Source organism: Schistocerca cancellata, unplaced genomic scaffold, assembly GCF_023864275.1.
Source record: "Schistocerca cancellata isolate TAMUIC-IGC-003103 unplaced genomic scaffold, iqSchCanc2.1 HiC_scaffold_423, whole genome shotgun sequence".
Lineage (NCBI taxonomy): Eukaryota > Metazoa > Arthropoda > Insecta > Orthoptera > Acrididae > Schistocerca > Schistocerca cancellata.
Genome location: NW_026046440.1, coordinates 14,971 through 31,298, shown reverse-complemented (window position 1 = coordinate 31,298; position 16,328 = coordinate 14,971). Strand labels below are relative to the sequence as shown.

Genomic DNA, 16,328 nt, shown 5'->3' with positions numbered 1-16,328 from the left:
AAAAATCCACTCTCTCACGTTATAGAACGGCGTGCTCCGGACGCATTTCGTGGACACGAACGCCAGCAATGATGAGAGCAAAAGGCGCCTACAAATCCTGTCGTTGCACCACGCACTGTTCTACGGCAATTCACGAAGCAGAAGCTGTTTTCTTTGCAGGCAATGAGTGCAGCCGTCTTCGACACAGGAAACCATTACACGTTTGGCAGCTGTGGGATTGGAACCCACGCCTCCGAAGAGACTGGTGCCTGAAACCAGCGCCTTACACCGCTCGGCCACGCTACCTACACAACACGCGCGTCACAAGAGCTGCATCCTACCCCACGAGAACACACAGCAGCGGCACAAAAATGAGACGCAAAAACTGGCAACGGTGGGATTCGAACCCACGCCTCCGAAGAGACTGGTGCCTAAAACCAGCGCCTTAGACCGCTCGGCCACGTTACCGTTGGACCACGACCGGCAAAACGTTTCCTTTGTAGTACAAAGATCACTCCGAAATGTAAGTGTCTTGGCAATCGCTGTGCCGTGTATGTCCACTGCTCTCCCACTGGAAGCGTCTCTTTAGGCCATCCACAACAAGAAAATGCCGTGCCCGCCGTATGGGAGCGACGCCACTTGTCTGTAGCTGTCGTAGTTAAGGAGACAGCAGCTCCTGGATTCGAACCCACGCCTACGAAGAGACTGGTGCCTTAAACCAGTGCCTTAGAGCGCTTTTTTTCGTTGTTTTTTTTCCATGCAGCAGATCCACACATGACGTGGCTCACTGGAGTAGTATGCGACATAGGATGGAAAATACAATTCCCGCCCGGGATCGAACTGGGGGTCCTTCTGCGTGTGAAGCAGACGCGATAACCGCTACACTACTTTTTTTTTTATTTTTGAGCGCTCGGCCACGCTACGTGCGCTGCATTGGGCGCCAGTTTTCCCAGCATTTGTAGAAACAGTGCACGTCACAGCTTCCTGTTCTGCTGGCACTGGTTGCTCATCCATCGCACTTCAAACAACTGCCCTTTTCGACTGCAGAGAGCAGCGGACGTCCGCGCTCTGGGAGGCGACATTACATGTTGGTGATGAAGTGGTAGTACAAACTGCGGCCTGCGGAACACGAGTGAAAAATCAAGAGAGCACTGTAATTTCGAGTACTCGTGCACTATCTCTATAGCAACGGCAGCAAGGCAAAACTTTCAAAAGTGCCGTGACCAGGATTCGAACCTGAGTTATTGCGGCCACAACGCAATGTCCTAACCACTAGACGATCACGGCCACGGAGGCGCCCGCCAAAGCAGCTGGCGGGAATGCAAGTGGTGGTACACAGCAAAGCCCAGCCCACAGTGTCACGCCACAGCAGTGTCAGACACGTTCTCCATCACATGTATACAAACAAATGAACGCGCCTGCGCTGTCAGGACACTAACTACAGTGGTTAGCTGCATTCACCTCCGTGGCAATGTCTTGCAGTGCTCCAAGCCTCTTCGCTACAGGTACGTGGCTCGACAACAAGTGGACACACGCCGCATCTCTCTCGCCGTCGGGTGTTGCCGTGAATCATACTTAACGTAGCTTTCTGCACGCGTCAGCGTAGCGTCAGTCGAGCAAAGTCGACACAAGTCGCATAAGAGGAGCAACAAAAACGCGCATTTCCGGTACCGGGAATCGAACCCGGGCCTCCTGGGTGAGAGCCAGGTATCCTAGCCACTAGACCACACCGGATAACGACGGCAGTGCTCTTCCAGCGAACGCAGCAATCACGCACGGTTAACTGACGACAACTGTAAAAAAATCCACTCTCTCACGTTATAGAACGGCGTGCTCCGGACGCATTTCGTGGACACGAACGCCAGCAATGATGAGAGAAAAAGGCGCCTACAAATCCTGTCGTTGCACCACGCACTGTTCTACGGCAATTCACGAAGCAGAAGCTGTTTTCTTTGCAGGCAATGAGTGCAGCCGTCTTCGACACAGGAAACCATTACACGTTTGGCAGCTGTGGGATTGGAACCCACGCCTCCGAAGAGACTGGTGCCTGAAACCAGCGCCTTACACCGCTCGGCCACGCTACCTACACAACACGCGCGTCACAAGAGCTGCATCCTACCCCACGAGAACACACAGCAGCGGCACAAAAATGAGACGCAAAAACTGGCAACGGTGGGATTCGAACCCACGCCTCCGAAGAGACTGGTGCCTAAAACCAGCGCCTTAGACCGCTCGGCCACGTTACCGTTGGACCACAACCGGCAAAACGTTTCCTTTGTAGTACAAAGATCACTCCGAAATGTAAGTGTCTTGGCAATCGCTGTGCCGTGTATGTCCACTGCTCTCCCACTGGAAGCGTCTCTTTAGGCCATCCACAACAAGAAAATGCCGTGCCCGCCGTATGGCAGCGACGCCACTTGTCTGTAGCTGTCGTAGTTAAGGAGACAGCAGCTCCTGGATTCGAACCCACGCCTACGAAGAGACTGGTGCCTTAAACCAGTGCCTTAGAGCGCTTTTTTTCGTTGTTTTTTTCCATGCAGCAGATCCACACATGACGTGGCTCACTGGAGTAGTATGCGACATAGGATGGAAAATACAGTTCCCGCCCGGGATCGAACTGGGGGTCCTTCTGCGTGTGAAGCAGACGCGATAACCGCTACACTACTTTTTTTTTATTTTTGAGTGCTCGGCCACGCTACGTGCGCTGCATTGGGCGCCAGTTTTCCCAGCATTTGTAGAAACAGTGCACGTCACAGCTTCCTGTTCTGCTGGCACTGGTTGCTCATCCATCGCACTTCAAACAACTGCCCTTTTCGACTGCAGAGAGCAGCGGACGTCCGCGCTCTGGGAGGCGACATTACATGTTGGTGATGAAGTGGTAGTACAAACTGCGGCCTGCGGAACACGAGTGAAAAATCAAGAGAGCACTGTAATTTCGAGTACTCGTGCACTATCTCTATAGCAACGGCAGCAAGGCAAAACTTTCAAAAGTGCCGTGACCAGGATTCGAACCTGGGTTATTGCGGCCACAACGCAATGTCCTAACCACTAGACGATCACGGCCACGGAGGCGCCCGCCAAAGCAGCTGGCGGGAATGCAAGTGGTGGTACACAGCAAAGCCCAGCCCACAGTGTCACGCCACAGCAGTGTCAGACACGTTCTCCATCACATGTATACAAACAAATGAACGCGCCTGCGCTGTCAGGACACTAACTACAGTGGTTAGCTGCATTCACCTCCGTGGCAATGTCTTGCAGTCCTCCAAGCCTCTTCGCTACAGGTACGTGGCTCGACAACAAGTGGACACACGCCGCATCTCTCTCGCCGTCGGGTGTTGCCGTGAATCATACTTAACGTAGCTTTCTGCACGCGTCAGCGTAGCGTCAGTCGAGCAAAGTCGACACAAGTCGCATAAGAGGAGCAACAAAAACGCGCATTTCCGGTACCGGGAATCGAACCCGGGCCTCCTGGGTGAGAGCCAGGTATCCTAGCCACTAGACCACACCGGATAACGACGGCAGTGCTCTTCCAGCGAACGCAGCAATCACGCACGGTTAACTGACGACAACTGTAAAAAAATCCACTCTCTCACGTTATAGAACGGCGTGCTCCGGACGCATTTCGTGGACACGAACGCCAGCAATGATGAGAGAAAAAGGCGCCTACAAATCCTGTCGTTGCACCACGCACTGTTCTACGGCAATTCACGAAGCAGAAGCTGTTTTCTTTGCAGGCAATGAGTGCAGCCGTCTTCGACACAGGAAACCATTACACGTTTGGCAGCTGTGGGATTGGAACCCACGCCTCCGAAGAGACTGGTGCCTGAAACCAGCGCCTTACACCGCTCGGCCACGCTACCTACACAACACGCGCGTCACAAGAGCTGCATCCTACCCCACGAGAACACACAGCAGCGGCACAAAAATGAGACGCAAAAACTGGCAACGGTGGGATTCGAACCCACGCCTCCGAAGAGACTGGTGCCTAAAACCAGCGCCTTAGACCGCTCGGCCACGTTACCGTTGGACCACAACCGGCAAAACGTTTCCTTTGTAGTACAAAGATCACTCCGAAATGTAAGTGTCTTGGCAATCGCTGTGCCGTGTATGTCCACTGCTCTCCCACTGGAAGCGTCTCTTTAGGCCATCCACAACAAGAAAATGCCGTGCCCGCCGTATGGCAGCGACGCCACTTGTCTGTAGCTGTCGTAGTTAAGGAGACAGCAGCTCCTGGATTCGAACCCACGCCTACGAAGAGACTGGTGCCTTAAACCAGTGCCTTAGAGCGCTTTTTTTCGTTGTTTTTTTCCATGCAGCAGATCCACACATGACGTGGCTCACTGGAGTAGTATGCGACATAGGATGGAAAATACAGTTCCCGCCCGGGATCGAACTGGGGGTCCTTCTGCGTGTGAAGCAGACGCGATAACCGCTACACTACTTTTTTTTTATTTTTGAGTGCTCGGCCACGCTACGTGCGCTGCATTGGGCGCCAGTTTTCCCAGCATTTGTAGAAACAGTGCACGTCACAGCTTCCTGTTCTGCTGGCACTGGTTGCTCATCCATCGCACTTCAAACAACTGCCCTTTTCGACTGCAGAGAGCAGCGGACGTCCGCGCTCTGGGAGGCGACATTACATGTTGGTGATGAAGTGGTAGTACAAACTGCGGCCTGCGGAACACGAGTGAAAAATCAAGAGAGCACTGTAATTTCGAGTACTCGTGCACTATCTCTATAGCAACGGCAGCAAGGCAAAACTTTCAAAAGTGCCGTGACCAGGATTCGAACCTGGGTTATTGCGGCCACAACGCAATGTCCTAACCACTAGACGATCACGGCCACGGAGGCGCCCGCCAAAGCAGCTGGCGGGAATGCAAGTGGTGGTACACAGCAAAGCCCAGCCCACAGTGTCACGCCACAGCAGTGTCAGACACGTTCTCCATCACATGTATACAAACAAATGAACGCGCCTGCGCTGTCAGGACACTAACTACAGTGGTTAGCTGCATTCACCTCCGTGGCAATGTCTTGCAGTCCTCCAAGCCTCTTCGCTACAGGTACGTGGCTCGACAACAAGTGGACACACGCCGCATCTCTCTCGCCGTCGGGTGTTGCCGTGAATCATACTTAACGTAGCTTTCTGCACGCGTCAGCGTAGCGTCAGTCGAGCAAAGTCGAGACAAGTCGCATAAGAGGAGCAACAAAAACGCGCATTTCCGGTACCGGGAATCGAACCCGGGCCTCCTGGGTGAGAGCCAGGTATCCTAGCCACTAGACCACACCGGATAACGACGGCAGTGCTCTTCCAGCGAACGCAGCAATCACGCACGGTTAACTGACGACAACTGTAAAAAAATCCACTCTCTCACGTTATAGAACGGCGTGCTCCGGACGCATTTCGTGGACACGAACGCCAGCAATGATGAGAGCAAAAGGCGCCTACAAATCCTGTCGTTGCACCACGCACTGTTCTACGGCAATTCACGAAGCAGAAGCTGTTTTCTTTGCAGGCAATGAGTGCAGCCGTCTTCGACACAGGAAACCATTACACGTTTGGCAGCTGTGGGATTGGAACCCACGCCTCCGAAGAGACTGGTGCCTGAAACCAGCGCCTTACACCGCTCGGCCACGCTACCTACACAACACGCGCGTCACAAGAGCTGCATCCTACCCCACGAGAACACACAGCAGCGGCACAAAAATGAGACGCAAAAACTGGCAACGGTGGGATTCGAACCCACGCCTCCGAAGAGACTGGTGCCTAAAACCAGCGCCTTAGACCGCTCGGCCACGTTACCGTTGGACCACGACCGGCAAAACGTTTCCTTTGTAGTACAAGGATCACTCCGAAATGTAAGTGTCTTGGCAATCGCTGTGCCGTGTATGTCCACTGCTCTCCCACTGGAAGCGTCTCTTTAGGCCATCCACAACAAGAAAATGCCGTGCCCGCCGTATGGGAGCGACGCCACTTGTCTGTAGCTGTCGTAGTTAAGGAGACAGCAGCTCCTGGATTCGAACCCACGCCTACGAAGAGACTGGTGCCTTAAACCAGTGCCTTAGAGCGCTTTTTTTCGTTGTTTTTTTTCCATGCAGCAGATCCACACATGACGTGGCTCACTGGAGTAGTATGCGACATAGGATGGAAAATACAGTTCCCACCCGGGATCGAACTGGGGGTCCTTCTGCGTGTGAAGCAGACGCGATAACCGCTACACTACTTTTTTTTTTATTTTTGAGCGCTCGGCCACGCTACGTGCGCTGCATTGGGCGCCAGTTTTCCCAGCATTTGTAGAAACAGTGCACGTCACAGCTTCCTGTTCTGCTGGCACTGGTTGCTCATCCATCGCACTTCAAACAACTGCCCTTTTCGACTGCAGAGAGCAGCGGACGTCCGCGCTCTGGGAGGCGACATTACATGTTGGTGATGAAGTGGTAGTACAAACTGCGGCCTGCGGAACACGAGTGAAAAATCAAGAGAGCACTGTAATTTCGAGTACTCGTGCACTATCTCTATAGCAACGGCAGCAAGGCAAAACTTTCAAAAGTGCCGTGACCAGGATTCGAACCTGAGTTATTGCGGCCACAACGCAATGTCCTAACCACTAGACGATCACGGCCACGGAGGCGCCCGCCAAAGCAGCTGGCGGGAATGCAAGTGGTGGTACACAGCAAAGCCCAGCCCACAGTGTCACGCCACAGCAGTGTCAGACACGTTCTCCATCACATGTATACAAACAAATGAACGCGCCTGCGCTGTCAGGACACTAACTACAGTGGTTAGCTGCATTCACCTCCGTGGCAATGTCTTGCAGTGCTCCAAGCCTCTTCGCTACAGGTACGTGGCTCGACAACAAGTGGACACACGCCGCATCTCTCTCGCCGTCGGGTGTTGCCGTGAATCATACTTAACGTAGCTTTCTGCACGCGTCAGCGTAGCGTCAGTCGAGCAAAGTCGACACAAGTCGCATAAGAGGAGCAACAAAAACGCGCATTTCCGGTACCGGGAATCGAACCCGGGCCTCCTGGGTGAGAGCCAGGTATCCTAGCCACTAGACCACACCGGATAACGACGGCAGTGCTCTTCCAGCGAACGCAGCAATCACGCACGGTTAACTGACGACAACTGTAAAAAAATCCACTCTCTCACGTTATAGAACGGCGTGCTCCGGACGCATTTCGTGGACACGAACGCCAGCAATGATGAGAGCAAAAGGCGCCTACAAATCCTGTCGTTGCACCACGCACTGTTCTACGGCAATTCACGAAGCAGAAGCTGTTTTCTTTGCAGGCAATGAGTGCAGCCGTCTTCGACACAGGAAACCATTACACGTTTGGCAGCTGTGGGATTGGAACCCACGCCTCCGAAGAGACTGGTGCCTGAAACCAGCGCCTTACACCGCTCGGCCACGCTACCTACACAACACGCGCGTCACAAGAGCTGCATCCTACCCCACGAGAACACACAGCAGCGGCACAAAAATGAGACGCAAAAACTGGCAACGGTGGGATTCGAACCCACGCCTCCGAAGAGACTGGTGCCTAAAACCAGCGCCTTAGACCGCTCGGCCACGTTACCGTTGGACCACGACCGGCAAAACGTTTCCTTTGTAGTACAAAGATCACTCCGAAATGTAAGTGTCTTGGCAATCGCTGTGCCGTGTATGTCCACTGCTCTCCCACTGGAAGCGTCTCTTTAGGCCATCCACAACAAGAAAATGCCGTGCCCGCCGTATGGGAGCGACGCCACTTGTCTGTAGCTGTCGTAGTTAAGGAGACAGCAGCTCCTGGATTCGAACCCACGCCTACGAAGAGACTGGTGCCTTAAACCAGTGCCTTAGAGCGCTTTTTTTCGTTGTTTTTTTTCCATGCAGCAGATCCACACATGACGTGGCTCACTGGAGTAGTATGCGACATAGGATGGAAAATACAGTTCCCGCCCGGGATCGAACTGGGGGTCCTTCTGCGTGTGAAGCAGACGCGATAACCGCTACACTACTTTTTTTTTTATTTTTGAGCGCTCGGCCACGCTACGTGCGCTGCATTGGGCGCCAGTTTTCCCAGCATTTGTAGAAACAGTGCACGTCACAGCTTCCTGTTCTGCTGGCACTGGTTGCTCATCCATCGCACTTCAAACAACTGCCCTTTTCGACTGCAGAGAGCAGCGGACGTCCGCGCTCTGGGAGGCGACATTACATGTTGGTGATGAAGTGGTAGTACAAACTGCGGCCTGCGGAACACGAGTGAAAAATCAAGAGAGCACTGTAATTTCGAGTACTCGTGCACTATCTCTATAGCAACGGCAGCAAGGCAAAACTTTCAAAAGTGCCGTGACCAGGATCCGAACCTGAGTTATTGCGGCCACAACGCAATGTCCTAACCACTAGACGATCACGGCCACGGAGGCGCCCGCCAAAGCAGCTGGCGGGAATGCAAGTGGTGGTACACAGCAAAGCCCAGCCCACAGTGTCACGCCACAGCAGTGTCAGACACGTTCTCCATCACATGTATACAAACAAATGAACGCGCCTGCGCTGTCAGGACACTAACTACAGTGGTTAGCTGCATTCACCTCCGTGGCAATGTCTTGCAGTGCTCCAAGCCTCTTCGCTACAGGTACGTGGCTCGACAACAAGTGGACACACGCCGCATCTCTCTCGCCGTCGGGTGTTGCCGTGAATCATACTTAACGTAGCTTTCTGCACGCGTCAGCGTAGCGTCAGTCGAGCAAAGTCGACACAAGTCGCATAAGAGGAGCAACAAAAACGCGCATTTCCGGTACCGGGAATCGAACCCGGGCCTCCTGGGTGAGAGCCAGGTATCCTAGCCACTAGACCACACCGGATAACGACGGCAGTGCTCTTCCAGCGAACGCAGCAATCACGCACGGTTAACTGACGACAACTGTAAAAAAATCCACTCTCTCACGTTATAGAACGGCGTGCTCCGGACGCATTTCGTGGACACGAACGCCAGCAATGATGAGAGCAAAAGGCGCCTACAAATCCTGTCGTTGCACCACGCACTGTTCTACGGCAATTCACGAAGCAGAAGCTGTTTTCTTTGCAGGCAATGAGTGCAGCCGTCTTCGACACAGGAAACCATTACACGTTTGGCAGCTGTGGGATTGGAACCCACGCCTCCGAAGAGACTGGTGCCTGAAACCAGCGCCTTACACCGCTCGGCCACGCTACCTACACAACACGCGCGTCACAAGAGCTGCATCCTACCCCACGAGAACACACAGCAGCGGCACAAAAATGAGACGCAAAAACTGGCAACGGTGGGATTCGAACCCACGCCTCCGAAGAGACTGGTGCCTAAAACCAGCGCCTTAGACCGCTCGGCCACGTTACCGTTGGACCACGACCGGCAAAACGTTTCCTTTGTAGTACAAAGATCACTCCGAAATGTAAGTGTCTTGGCAATCGCTGTGCCGTGTATGTCCACTGCTCTCCCACTGGAAGCGTCTCTTTAGGCCATCCACAACAAGAAAATGCCGTGCCCGCCGTATGGGAGCGACGCCACTTGTCTGTAGCTGTCGTAGTTAAGGAGACAGCAGCTCCTGGATTCGAACCCACGCCTACGAAGAGACTGGTGCCTTAAACCAGTGCCTTAGAGCGCTTTTTTTCGTTGTTTTTTTTCCATGCAGCAGATCCACACATGACGTGGCTCACTGGAGTAGTATGCGACATAGGATGGAAAATACAGTTCCCGCCCGGGATCGAACTGGGGGTCCTTCTGCGTGTGAAGCAGACGCGATAACCGCTACACTACTTTTTTTTTATTTTTGAGCGCTCGGCCACGCTACGTGCGCTGCATTGGGCGCCAGTTTTCCCAGCATTTGTAGAAACAGTGCACGTCACAGCTTCCTGTTCTGCTGGCACTGGTTGCTCATCCATCGCACTTCAAACAACTGCCCTTTTCGACTGCAGAGAGCAGCGGACGTCCGCGCTCTGGGAGGCGACATTACATGTTGGTGATGAAGTGGTAGTACAAACTGCGGCCTGCGGAACACGAGTGAAAAATCAAGAGAGCACTGTAATTTCGAGTACTCGTGCACTATCTCTATAGCAACGGCAGCAAGGCAAAACTTTCAAAAGTGCCGTGACCAGGATTCGAACCTGAGTTATTGCGGCCACAACGCAATGTCCTAACCACTAGACGATCACGGCCACGGAGGCGCCCGCCAAAGCAGCTGGCGGGAATGCAAGTGGTGGTACACAGCAAAGCCCAGCCCACAGTGTCACGCCACAGCAGTGTCAGACACGTTCTCCATCACATGTATACAAACAAATGAACGCGCCTGCGCTGTCAGGACACTAACTACAGTGGTTAGCTGCATTCACCTCCGTGGCAATGTCTTGCAGTGCTCCAAGCCTCTTCGCTACAGGTACGTGGCTCGACAACAAGTGGACACACGCCGCATCTCTCTCGCCGTCGGGTGTTGCCGTGAATCATACTTAACGTAGCTTTCTGCACGCGTCAGCGTAGCGTCAGTCGAGCAAAGTCGACACAAGTCGCATAAGAGGAGCAACAAAAACGCGCATTTCCGGTACCGGGAATCGAACCCGGGCCTCCTGGGTGAGAGCCAGGTATCCTAGCCACTAGACCACACCGGATAACGACGGCAGTGCTCTTCCAGCGAACGCAGCAATCACGCACGGTTAACTGACGACAACTGTAAAAAAATCCACTCTCTCACGTTATAGAACGGCGTGCTCCGGACGCATTTCGTGGACACGAACGCCAGCAATGATGAGAGCAAAAGGCGCCTACAAATCCTGTCGTTGCACCACGCACTGTTCTACGGCAATTCACGAAGCAGAAGCTGTTTTCTTTGCAGGCAATGAGTGCAGCCGTCTTCGACACAGGAAACCATTACACGTTTGGCAGCTGTGGGATTGGAACCCACGCCTCCGAAGAGACTGGTGCCTGAAACCAGCGCCTTACACCGCTCGGCCACGCTACCTACACAACACGCGCGTCACAAGAGCTGCATCCTACCCCACGAGAACACACAGCAGCGGCACAAAAATGAGACGCAAAAACTGGCAACGGTGGGATTCGAACCCACGCCTCCGAAGAGACTGGTGCCTAAAACCAGCGCCTTAGACCGCTCGGCCACGTTACCGTTGGACCACGACCGGCAAAACGTTTCCTTTGTAGTACAAAGATCACTCCGAAATGTAAGTGTCTTGGCAATCGCTGTGCCGTGTATGTCCACTGCTCTCCCACTGGAAGCGTCTCTTTAGGCCATCCACAACAAGAAAATGCCGTGCCCGCCGTATGGGAGCGACGCCACTTGTCTGTAGCTGTCGTAGTTAAGGAGACAGCAGCTCCTGGATTCGAACCCACGCCTACGAAGAGACTGGTGCCTTAAACCAGTGCCTTAGAGCGCTTTTTTTCGTTGTTTTTTTTCCATGCAGCAGATCCACACATGACGTGGCTCACTGGAGTAGTATGCGACATAGGATGGAAAATACAGTTCCCGCCCGGGATCGAACTGGGGGTCCTTCTGCGTGTGAAGCAGACGCGATAACCGCTACACTACTTTTTTTTTTATTTTTGAGCGCTCGGCCACGCTACGTGCGCTGCATTGGGCGCCAGTTTTCCCAGCATTTGTAGAAACAGTGCACGTCACAGCTTCCTGTTCTGCTGGCACTGGTTGCTCATCCATCGCACTTCAAACAACTGCCCTTTTCGACTGCAGAGAGCAGCGGACGTCCGCGCTCTGGGAGGCGACATTACATGTTGGTGATGAAGTGGTAGTACAAACTGCGGCCTGCGGAACACGAGTGAAAAATCAAGAGAGCACTGTAATTTCGAGTACTCGTGCACTATCTCTATAGCAACGGCAGCAAGGCAAAACTTTCAAAAGTGCCGTGACCAGGATTCGAACCTGAGTTATTGCGGCCACAACGCAATGTCCTAACCACTAGACGATCACGGCCACGGAGGCGCCCGCCAAAGCAGCTGGCGGGAATGCAAGTGGTGGTACACAGCAAAGCCCAGCCCACAGTGTCACGCCACAGCAGTGTCAGACACGTTCTCCATCACATGTATACAAACAAATGAACGCGCCTGCGCTGTCAGGACACTAACTACAGTGGTTAGCTGCATTCACCTCCGTGGCAATGTCTTGCAGTGCTCCAAGCCTCTTCGCTACAGGTACGTGGCTCGACAACAAGTGGACACACGCCGCATCTCTCTCGCCGTCGGGTGTTGCCGTGAATCATACTTAACGTAGCTTTCTGCACGCGTCAGCGTAGCGTCAGTCGAGCAAAGTCGAGACAAGTCGCATAAGAGGAGCAACAAAAACGCGCATTTCCGGTACCGGGAATCGAACCCGGGCCTCCTGGGTGAGAGCCAGGTATCCTAGCCACTAGACCACACCGGATAACGACGGCAGTGCTCTTCCAGCGAACGCAGCAATCACGCACGGTTAACTGACGACAACTGTAAAAAAATCCACTCTCTCACGTTATAGAACGGCGTGCTCCGGACGCATTTCGTGGACACGAACGCCAGCAATGATGAGAGCAAAAGGCGCCTACAAATCCTGTCGTTGCACCACGCACTGTTCTACGGCAATTCACGAAGCAGAAGCTGTTTCCTTTGCAGGCAATGAGTGCAGCCGTCTTCGACACAGGAAACCATTACACGTTTGGCAGCTGTGGGATTGGAACCCACGCCTCCGAAGAGACTGGTGCCTGAAACCAGCGCCTTACACCGCTCGGCCACGCTACCTACACAACACGCGCGTCACAAGAGCTGCATCCTACCCCACGAGAACACACAGCAGCGGCACAAAAATGAGACGCAAAAACTGGCAACGGTGGGATTCGAACCCACGCCTCCGAAGAGACTGGTGCCTAAAACCAGCGCCTTAGACCGCTCGGCCACGTTACCGTTGGACCACGACCGGCAAAACGTTTCCTTTGTAGTACAAAGATCACTCCGAAATGTAAGTGTCTTGGCAATCGCTGTGCCGTGTATGTCCACTGCTCTCCCACTGGAAGCGTCTCTTTAGGCCATCCACAACAAGAAAATGCCGTGCCCGCCGTATGGGAGCGACGCCACTTGTCTGTAGCTGTCGTAGTTAAGGAGACAGCAGCTCCTGGATTCGAACCCACGCCTACGAAGAGACTGGTGCCTTAAACCAGTGCCTTAGAGCGCTTTTTTTCGTTGTTTTTTTTCCATGCAGCAGATCCACACATGACGTGGCTCACTGGAGTAGTATGCGACATAGGATGGAAAATACAGTTCCCACCCGGGATCGAACTGGGGGTCCTTCTGCGTGTGAAGCAGACGCGATAACCGCTACACTACTTTTTTTTTTATTTTTGAGCGCTCGGCCACGCTACGTGCGCTGCATTGGGCGCCAGTTTTCCCAGCATTTGTAGAAACAGTGCACGTCACAGCTTCCTGTTCTGCTGGCACTGGTTGCTCATCCATCGCACTTCAAACAACTGCCCTTTTCGACTGCAGAGAGCAGCGGACGTCCGCGCTCTGGGAGGCGACATTACATGTTGGTGATGAAGTGGTAGTACAAACTGCGGCCTGCGGAACACGAGTGAAAAATCAAGAGAGCACTGTAATTTCGAGTACTCGTGCACTATCTCTATAGCAACGGCAGCAAGGCAAAACTTTCAAAAGTGCCGTGACCAGGATTCGAACCTGAGTTATTGCGGCCACAACGCAATGTCCTAACCACTAGACGATCACGGCCACGGAGGCGCCCGCCAAAGCAGCTGGCGGGAATGCAAGTGGTGGTACACAGCAAAGCCCAGCCCACAGTGTCACGCCACAGCAGTGTCAGACACGTTCTCCATCACATGTATACAAACAAATGAACGCGCCTGCGCTGTCAGGACACTATCTACAGTGGTTAGCTGCATTCACCTCCGTGGCAATGTCTTGCAGTGCTCCAAGCCTCTTCGCTACAGGTACGTGGCTCGACAACAAGTGGACACACGCCGCATCTCTCTCGCCGTCGGGTGTTGCCGTGAATCATACTTAACGTAGCTTTCTGCACGCGTCAGCGTAGCGTCAGTCGAGCAAAGTCGACACAAGTCGCATAAGAGGAGCAACAAAAACGCGCATTTCCGGTACCGGGAATCGAACCCGGGCCTCCTGGGTGAGAGCCAGGTATCCTAGCCACTAGACCACACCGGATAACGACGGCAGTGCTCTTCCAGCGAACGCAGCAATCACGCACGGTTAACTGACGACAACTGTAAAAAAATCCACTCTCTCACGTTATAGAACGGCGTGCTCCGGACGCATTTCGTGGACACGAACGCCAGCAATGATGAGAGCAAAAGGCGCCTACAAATCCTGTCGTTGCACCACGCACTGTTCTACGGCAATTCACGAAGCAGAAGCTGTTTCCTTTGCAGGCAATGAGTGCAGCCGTCTTCGACACAGGAAACCATTACACGTTTGGCAGCTGTGGGATTGGAACCCACGCCTCCGAAGAGACTGGTGCCTGAAACCAGCGCCTTACACCGCTCGGCCACGCTACCTACACAACACGCGCGTCACAAGAGCTGCATCCTACCCCACGAGAACACACAGCAGCGGCACAAAAATGAGACGCAAAAACTGGCAACGGTGGGATTCGAACCCACGCCTCCGAAGAGACTGGTGCCTAAAACCAGCGCCTTAGACCGCTCGGCCACGTTACCGTTGGACCACGACCGGCAAAACGTTTCCTTTGTAGTACAAAGATCACTCCGAAATGTAAGTGTCTTGGCAATCGCTGTGCCGTGTATGTCCACTGCTCTCCCACTGGAAGCGTCTCTTTAGGCCATCCACAACAAGAAAATGCCGTGCCCGCCGTATGGGAGCGACGCCACTTGTCTGTAGCTGTCGTAGTTAAGGAGACAGCAGCTCCTGGATTCGAACCCACGCCTACGAAGAGACTGGTGCCTTAAACCAGTGCCTTAGAGCGCTTTTTTTCGTTGTTTTTTTTCCATGCAGCAGATCTACACATGACGTGGCTCACTGGAGTAGTATGCGACATAGGATGGAAAATACAGTTCCCACCCGGGATCGAACTGGGGGTCCTTCTGCGTGTGAAGCAGACGCGATAACCGCTACACTACTTTTTTTTTTATTTTTGAGCGCTCGGCCACGCTACGTGCGCTGCATTGGGCGCCAGTTTTCCCAGCATTTGTAGAAACAGTGCACGTCACAGCTTCCTGTTCTGCTGGCACTCGTTGCTCATCCATCGCACTTCAAACAACTGCCCTTTTCGACTGCAGAGAGCAGCGGACGTCCGCGCTCTGGGAGGCGACATTACATGTTGGTGATGAAGTGGTAGTACAAACTGCGGCCTGCGGAACACGAGTGAAAAATCAAGGGAGCACTGTAATTTCGAGTACTCGTGCACTATCTCTATAGCAACGGCAGCAAGGCAAAACTTTCAAAAGTGCCGTGACCAGGATTCGAACCTGAGTTATTGCGGCCACAACGCAATGTCCTGACCACTAGACGATCACGGCCACGGAGGCGCCCGCCAAAGCAGCTGGCGGGAATGCAAGTGGTGGTACACAGCAAAGCCCAGCCCACAGTGTCACGCCACAGCAGTGTCAGACACGTTCTCCATCACATGTATACAAACAAATGAACGCGCCTGCGCTGTCAGGACACTAACTACAGTGGTTAGCTGCATTCACCTCCGTGGCAATGTCTTGCAGTGCTCCAAGCCTCTTCGCTACAGGTACGTGGCTCGACAACAAGTGGACACACGCCGCATCTCTCTCGCCGTCGGGTGTTGCCGTGAATCATACTTAACGTAGCTTTCTGCACGCGTCAGCGTAGCGTCAGTCGAGCAAAGTCGACACAAGTCGCATAAGAGGAGCAACAAAAACGCGCATTTCCGGTACCGGGAATCGAACCCGGGCCTCCTGGGTGAGAGCCAGGTATCCTAGCCACTAGACCACACCGGATAACGACGGCAGTGCTCTTCCAGCGAACGCAGCAATCACGCACGGTTAACTGACGACAACTGTAAAAAAATCCACTCTCTCACGTTATAGAACGGCGTGCTCCGGACGCATTTCGTGGACACGAACGCCAGCAATGATGAGAGCAAAAGGCGCCTACAAATCCTGTCGTTGCACCACGCACTGTTCTACGGCAATTCACGAAGCAGAAGCTGTTTCCTTTGCAGGCAATGAGTGCAGCCGTCTTCGACACAGGAAACCATTACACGTTTGGCAGCTGTGGGATTGGAACCCACGCCTCCGAAGAGACTGGTGCCTGAAACCAGCGCCTTACACCGCTCGGCCACGCTACCTACACAACACGCGCGTCACAAGAGCTGCATCCTACCCCACGAGAAC

At 53.6% G+C, this 16,328-nt stretch overlaps 36 non-coding genes across 36 annotated transcripts; all 36 read right to left on the bottom strand.

Annotated features, from left to right (window-relative positions):
- Positions 1–203: 203 nt before the first annotated feature.
- Trnal-cag (transfer RNA leucine (anticodon CAG)) lies at positions 204–285 on the bottom strand. Its single transcript has one exon. It is a non-coding gene; the product is annotated as a tRNA-Leu (tRNA).
- An 80-nt stretch (positions 286–365) lies between these two features.
- Positions 366–447, bottom strand: Trnal-uag (transfer RNA leucine (anticodon UAG)). Its single transcript has one exon. It is a non-coding gene; the product is annotated as a tRNA-Leu (tRNA).
- A 747-nt stretch (positions 448–1,194) lies between these two features.
- Trnah-gug (transfer RNA histidin (anticodon GUG)) lies at positions 1,195–1,266 on the bottom strand. Its single transcript has one exon. It is a non-coding gene; the product is annotated as a tRNA-His (tRNA).
- A 375-nt stretch (positions 1,267–1,641) lies between these two features.
- Positions 1,642–1,713, bottom strand: Trnae-cuc (transfer RNA glutamic acid (anticodon CUC)). The gene has a single exon. It is a non-coding gene; the product is annotated as a tRNA-Glu (tRNA).
- A 268-nt stretch (positions 1,714–1,981) lies between these two features.
- Positions 1,982–2,063, bottom strand: Trnal-cag (transfer RNA leucine (anticodon CAG)). The gene has a single exon. It is a non-coding gene; the product is annotated as a tRNA-Leu (tRNA).
- An 80-nt stretch (positions 2,064–2,143) lies between these two features.
- Positions 2,144–2,225, bottom strand: Trnal-uag (transfer RNA leucine (anticodon UAG)). Its single transcript has one exon. It is a non-coding gene; the product is annotated as a tRNA-Leu (tRNA).
- Positions 2,226–2,970: 745 nt separating this feature from the next.
- Trnah-gug (transfer RNA histidin (anticodon GUG)) lies at positions 2,971–3,042 on the bottom strand. The gene has a single exon. It is a non-coding gene; the product is annotated as a tRNA-His (tRNA).
- A 375-nt stretch (positions 3,043–3,417) lies between these two features.
- On the bottom strand, positions 3,418–3,489 carry Trnae-cuc (transfer RNA glutamic acid (anticodon CUC)). Its single transcript has one exon. It is a non-coding gene; the product is annotated as a tRNA-Glu (tRNA).
- A 268-nt stretch (positions 3,490–3,757) lies between these two features.
- Trnal-cag (transfer RNA leucine (anticodon CAG)) lies at positions 3,758–3,839 on the bottom strand. The gene has a single exon. It is a non-coding gene; the product is annotated as a tRNA-Leu (tRNA).
- An 80-nt stretch (positions 3,840–3,919) lies between these two features.
- Trnal-uag (transfer RNA leucine (anticodon UAG)) lies at positions 3,920–4,001 on the bottom strand. Its single transcript has one exon. It is a non-coding gene; the product is annotated as a tRNA-Leu (tRNA).
- Positions 4,002–4,746: 745 nt separating this feature from the next.
- Positions 4,747–4,818, bottom strand: Trnah-gug (transfer RNA histidin (anticodon GUG)). Its single transcript has one exon. It is a non-coding gene; the product is annotated as a tRNA-His (tRNA).
- Positions 4,819–5,193: 375 nt separating this feature from the next.
- Positions 5,194–5,265, bottom strand: Trnae-cuc (transfer RNA glutamic acid (anticodon CUC)). Its single transcript has one exon. It is a non-coding gene; the product is annotated as a tRNA-Glu (tRNA).
- A 268-nt stretch (positions 5,266–5,533) lies between these two features.
- On the bottom strand, positions 5,534–5,615 carry Trnal-cag (transfer RNA leucine (anticodon CAG)). Its single transcript has one exon. It is a non-coding gene; the product is annotated as a tRNA-Leu (tRNA).
- Positions 5,616–5,695: 80 nt separating this feature from the next.
- On the bottom strand, positions 5,696–5,777 carry Trnal-uag (transfer RNA leucine (anticodon UAG)). The gene has a single exon. It is a non-coding gene; the product is annotated as a tRNA-Leu (tRNA).
- Positions 5,778–6,524: 747 nt separating this feature from the next.
- Trnah-gug (transfer RNA histidin (anticodon GUG)) lies at positions 6,525–6,596 on the bottom strand. Its single transcript has one exon. It is a non-coding gene; the product is annotated as a tRNA-His (tRNA).
- Positions 6,597–6,971: 375 nt separating this feature from the next.
- On the bottom strand, positions 6,972–7,043 carry Trnae-cuc (transfer RNA glutamic acid (anticodon CUC)). Its single transcript has one exon. It is a non-coding gene; the product is annotated as a tRNA-Glu (tRNA).
- Positions 7,044–7,311: 268 nt separating this feature from the next.
- On the bottom strand, positions 7,312–7,393 carry Trnal-cag (transfer RNA leucine (anticodon CAG)). The gene has a single exon. It is a non-coding gene; the product is annotated as a tRNA-Leu (tRNA).
- An 80-nt stretch (positions 7,394–7,473) lies between these two features.
- Positions 7,474–7,555, bottom strand: Trnal-uag (transfer RNA leucine (anticodon UAG)). Its single transcript has one exon. It is a non-coding gene; the product is annotated as a tRNA-Leu (tRNA).
- A 1,194-nt stretch (positions 7,556–8,749) lies between these two features.
- On the bottom strand, positions 8,750–8,821 carry Trnae-cuc (transfer RNA glutamic acid (anticodon CUC)). The gene has a single exon. It is a non-coding gene; the product is annotated as a tRNA-Glu (tRNA).
- Positions 8,822–9,089: 268 nt separating this feature from the next.
- On the bottom strand, positions 9,090–9,171 carry Trnal-cag (transfer RNA leucine (anticodon CAG)). Its single transcript has one exon. It is a non-coding gene; the product is annotated as a tRNA-Leu (tRNA).
- An 80-nt stretch (positions 9,172–9,251) lies between these two features.
- Trnal-uag (transfer RNA leucine (anticodon UAG)) lies at positions 9,252–9,333 on the bottom strand. The gene has a single exon. It is a non-coding gene; the product is annotated as a tRNA-Leu (tRNA).
- A 746-nt stretch (positions 9,334–10,079) lies between these two features.
- On the bottom strand, positions 10,080–10,151 carry Trnah-gug (transfer RNA histidin (anticodon GUG)). The gene has a single exon. It is a non-coding gene; the product is annotated as a tRNA-His (tRNA).
- A 375-nt stretch (positions 10,152–10,526) lies between these two features.
- On the bottom strand, positions 10,527–10,598 carry Trnae-cuc (transfer RNA glutamic acid (anticodon CUC)). The gene has a single exon. It is a non-coding gene; the product is annotated as a tRNA-Glu (tRNA).
- Positions 10,599–10,866: 268 nt separating this feature from the next.
- Trnal-cag (transfer RNA leucine (anticodon CAG)) lies at positions 10,867–10,948 on the bottom strand. The gene has a single exon. It is a non-coding gene; the product is annotated as a tRNA-Leu (tRNA).
- An 80-nt stretch (positions 10,949–11,028) lies between these two features.
- Positions 11,029–11,110, bottom strand: Trnal-uag (transfer RNA leucine (anticodon UAG)). The gene has a single exon. It is a non-coding gene; the product is annotated as a tRNA-Leu (tRNA).
- Positions 11,111–11,857: 747 nt separating this feature from the next.
- Trnah-gug (transfer RNA histidin (anticodon GUG)) lies at positions 11,858–11,929 on the bottom strand. Its single transcript has one exon. It is a non-coding gene; the product is annotated as a tRNA-His (tRNA).
- Positions 11,930–12,304: 375 nt separating this feature from the next.
- Trnae-cuc (transfer RNA glutamic acid (anticodon CUC)) lies at positions 12,305–12,376 on the bottom strand. Its single transcript has one exon. It is a non-coding gene; the product is annotated as a tRNA-Glu (tRNA).
- Positions 12,377–12,644: 268 nt separating this feature from the next.
- Trnal-cag (transfer RNA leucine (anticodon CAG)) lies at positions 12,645–12,726 on the bottom strand. The gene has a single exon. It is a non-coding gene; the product is annotated as a tRNA-Leu (tRNA).
- An 80-nt stretch (positions 12,727–12,806) lies between these two features.
- Trnal-uag (transfer RNA leucine (anticodon UAG)) lies at positions 12,807–12,888 on the bottom strand. The gene has a single exon. It is a non-coding gene; the product is annotated as a tRNA-Leu (tRNA).
- A 747-nt stretch (positions 12,889–13,635) lies between these two features.
- On the bottom strand, positions 13,636–13,707 carry Trnah-gug (transfer RNA histidin (anticodon GUG)). Its single transcript has one exon. It is a non-coding gene; the product is annotated as a tRNA-His (tRNA).
- Positions 13,708–14,082: 375 nt separating this feature from the next.
- On the bottom strand, positions 14,083–14,154 carry Trnae-cuc (transfer RNA glutamic acid (anticodon CUC)). Its single transcript has one exon. It is a non-coding gene; the product is annotated as a tRNA-Glu (tRNA).
- Positions 14,155–14,422: 268 nt separating this feature from the next.
- Positions 14,423–14,504, bottom strand: Trnal-cag (transfer RNA leucine (anticodon CAG)). The gene has a single exon. It is a non-coding gene; the product is annotated as a tRNA-Leu (tRNA).
- Positions 14,505–14,584: 80 nt separating this feature from the next.
- Positions 14,585–14,666, bottom strand: Trnal-uag (transfer RNA leucine (anticodon UAG)). The gene has a single exon. It is a non-coding gene; the product is annotated as a tRNA-Leu (tRNA).
- Positions 14,667–15,413: 747 nt separating this feature from the next.
- Positions 15,414–15,485, bottom strand: Trnah-gug (transfer RNA histidin (anticodon GUG)). The gene has a single exon. It is a non-coding gene; the product is annotated as a tRNA-His (tRNA).
- A 375-nt stretch (positions 15,486–15,860) lies between these two features.
- Trnae-cuc (transfer RNA glutamic acid (anticodon CUC)) lies at positions 15,861–15,932 on the bottom strand. The gene has a single exon. It is a non-coding gene; the product is annotated as a tRNA-Glu (tRNA).
- A 268-nt stretch (positions 15,933–16,200) lies between these two features.
- Trnal-cag (transfer RNA leucine (anticodon CAG)) lies at positions 16,201–16,282 on the bottom strand. The gene has a single exon. It is a non-coding gene; the product is annotated as a tRNA-Leu (tRNA).
- Positions 16,283–16,328: the final 46 nt, after the last annotated feature.